This window comes from Ornithodoros turicata, chromosome 2, assembly GCF_037126465.1.
Source record: "Ornithodoros turicata isolate Travis chromosome 2, ASM3712646v1, whole genome shotgun sequence".
NCBI classification, from domain to species: Eukaryota; Metazoa; Arthropoda; class Arachnida; order Ixodida; family Argasidae; genus Ornithodoros; species Ornithodoros turicata.
In genome coordinates, this window is record NC_088202.1 from 32,871,961 (window position 1) to 32,875,901 (window position 3,941).

Consider the following 3,941-nt stretch of genomic DNA (forward strand, 5'->3'; position numbering starts at 1 on the left):
CCCAGACTGCATGGCCGGCTTTCGCAAAGGCAGGTGCACCATGGACGGGATCCTGGACTTAATTACCTTTGTAGAACACGAGCGCGCCGAGGGTCGGATTACGGTCGCAGTGTTCCTCGATATCCGAAGAGCGTATGACACGGTAAGCCACAGCCATGTTGTCCATGAACTGTATGCTCGCGGGATCAAGGGTCGGACCCTACGTTGGATTGCGGATTTTCTTCGAGGGCGGTCTGTATACATGAAGACAGAAGATGGAGACAGCGACAGATACGACCTCCCGAGCGGAGTGCCACAAGGCAGCGTTCTCAGTCCGTTGCTTTTCAATGTGGTTATGGCGGACCTTCCACAGCACCTGCACAAAAATATACACATTAGTATGTACGCCGATGACATCTGCCTATGGACATCGGGCGTACAGTTACCAGCGCTGCAACGGCGGCTTCAAGATGCCCTCGACTGTACGGTAGCATTCTTGACGCAGAGGGGAATGGACATATCTCCCGAAAAGACGGTCTTCCTACCCCTCACACGGAAAAAGATGAACAACTTCCAATTGCAGCTCTCGACACAGCCAGTCCAGCGGGTTTCACATCATCGCTTTCTGGGAGTTATAATCGACGCACAATTAACATGGGCCGCCCATACCAAGTATCTGAAGGGCAGAGCCGACGCTCGGATTAACATACTACGGCATCTCACGGGGCCCCGGTGGGGAATGTCAACGTCGTCACTACTCACTGTGCACAGAGCCCTCATCCAGCAAATGGCAGCGTATCACCTTCCAGTTCTGAACAACATTTGCGCTACGTCGGAGAATATACTGCAAGGCGTCTTAGCAAGGAGTTTGAAGGTCTGCCTTGGGGTACCAAGTGCCACCTCTAACACACTGACCATAGCAGAGGCCAAAGAACCTCCATTCGAGGCACTAAGGGTGCGTGAAACGGTTCGGCATTACCTTCGCCTGTGCACTCAGCATGATCACCATCCCCTGGTGCGGAAGCTGCTTCGCCGAAACTCTTCTTTCTTAAAAGCACTCTCTCCATGTAGACGTACATTGCCAACAGCACGGCCGCAACAAGCGGACCCACACCCTCCATGGACGCTACAGACACCTCCTATCTGTACCACCGTGCCTGGGATCAACCAGGGAAAGTCAAGCCTCCCGCCTTTCGCCATGAGACAGTACTGCCTCGAATTGATGGAAAGGCACAAAGGCCGTGTAGCCATCTTCACCGACGGGTCCACGACTCTATCCGGGTCTGCCTCCGCATTTGTAATACCAGAGCACAAGAGGGAAGGCATAGCACGACTGTCTCACAGGACCTCATCGACGGCAGCGGAGCTGGTAGCCGTACAGCTAGCCATGAGTTACCTTGCCATGCTCGAGCTGCCTGCGCAATGGATAGTGTACTGCGACTCTAAAGCCGGCCTTCAAGCTATCTCATCGTTCTTGGAAAAAGGCCGTACGGCTTCAACAGTACGAGACCTCCTGTTAGGGTATCGCAAGTGCACAGACATCGGTCACGACGTCATTCTTCAGTGGATACCTGGCCATATTGGCATAAGTGGTAACGAGAAGGCGGACGAAATGGCGAACATCGCACACCTGTCATCGACAGAATATCTTGTCACGTTTTCAAAGCAGGACATCAAATCTTTCTTAAAATCTATGACTGATGACATCCGCAGGACAAAATGGCACCAAACCGACAGTGGTCCGTCACTGCTGCGCACGCTGGACCCGGAGCTGAATTTTACGATACCTTCAAAAACGCCCAGACACATAGAAACTCTCCTGCATCGTCTACGCCTGAATGTGCCCTATGGTCGCCAGTTTCTTCATAAAGTGGGCAAGGTGGACTCGCCCAACTGTCTACTGTGCGGGACAGTGGAAAACACTGAACATATCATCATGCATTGTCCAAAACATGCTGCACAAAGAGGCATCTTGAGGCTGACCCTTGGCCATCTCGACAGCAGGGACTTCAGCATAGAGAAAGTCTTAGGCGTATGGGACGCTAACCACAGGGACGCGGCCTTCAATGCTCTTGTCAATTTCATTGTGAAATGTGGACTAGAAGCTCTATACTAGACGGAGCGTGGACATTACGGCGGATGTGAACGGCGCGCTCTGTCCTGCGTTGTCGCGGTCGAGACGCTCACCCCGGTGAGCTTTTGCGGTGCGCTCGCACATTCTGTGGTGCAATCGTACCGTTTCCTTTCTTTTTTCTTTTCTGCTTTGGGGTGTACCGTCTTTCTTTTTTGGGGGGTAGCAGAATTCGCTTGCGCGAATTCAACCTCCCCTTGTTATTTTACCAACCACCACCACCACCAAGCAGTACGAAGCTCTTGGCTGACAGTGGTGCCTGCTAATTTCCACTGCAAGGATTTCGTCCACGAATGTTATCATAGGTTACGCGCGACTCCCGAGGCAATTTGTAATCTCGGCACGAAATCGTCTGAATCGAAAATCTGAGGTGCCCGACGCATAACATTTTGAACGTGCCACGGAGGATCAAGGCAAAAAACGAGAGCAAAAAATGGTAAGTCGAGGTTCAGATACAAAAAATAGCAAGCTTAATGAATCGATTGTGCAGCTGTCCTACTGCGCTTACTCTGATATAACCACGATTAACAACACAATAGTACTATTGATAATCTAACTTCTGAATTATCACAGGTGCACGCTGAAGGCGGAAATGAAGCATGATTTGGCTTGCATCTGGTCATGAAGAAATTGCTGACACGTTAGCTGCAGTTTACCTCCACCAACAGGTATGACAATGTGATGTTATAATTTGAGTATTCATCTATGTTCAACTTTTCATGTGCACTCGCATGCAGACATCTTGACACCACTTTTAAATCTGCCCTCAAAGTTACAACCTGTGCTTTCAGGGTGGAAAACAAAGGTCGCCATTCCGATTAGCTGCTATCTCCCAGTTCAAGCACTTTTGTGTCTGGACATTGGTTCCTGTGGATGGGGTGTTACAAGCTTCACTGTCTGATATAGAAGGTACGTTACATTAGTTCAGTTAATTTGTCTTTTGCACATGTTTGTTACTGTAAGCTGGATTACTGTTGGACATACAATCCTTTGACACACCGAAGCTGATGTCGCCTCTGATAACGTTTTAGAATTTTCAGTGTCATCAACGTCCATTAAGGAAGGTGCCTTTGCTATCTGTGAATCTTCAACTGAAGAATAGCCCAGAATTCATGTTAACATTGTCTACTCTTATTAATTCACTGTCTGTTTTCTGAGAGCTAAGAAAAATGGAAACCATTCACACTGGATACTAGTGTGGTACCGGCTTGACATGTAAGCTAAAATACCTGGATTCTACAATAATTGTGTTCAACTTGGTGCATTACCGTGGGCAATGCCACATTCACTACATTTTTAGTGGGTCCGGTGCACAAATACTGTGTGCATACTGCGTACATACATACTGTTCGATAGGCAAAAATACCTGAGCAGTGCTGTGTAGTCTTTTTACCCAAAGTCCATACTCTTACTGCAAAGTCACAGTACATAGAACAGCAATGTGCAGGTATGCTGCGATAGAGATTCACAACAGAAAGAAGACTGTTGAGAGCATCTAAATTTTAATGAGACGAGACTTTCGTGCACAAGGTTGCTCTTGTTAATGTCTAACATGAAGTTACAAAATCCCAGAATATATAAAACATGTTGTAACATAGAGAGCGAGGGGTGGTACAGACATAAAGATAATTATATAATCATATATAATAAAATAAAAAGGGGGTACAACTCCCCCCTCAACTCCAACTCGACAACTCAATAACTCTACTTATTCTCTACCTTACAACATGTCATATATTCTGGAATTTTGTAACTTGATGTTAGACATCAAGAAGTACAGCCTTCTGTGCAAAAGTATTCTTTCTGTTGTGCACAATCATTATAACAACAA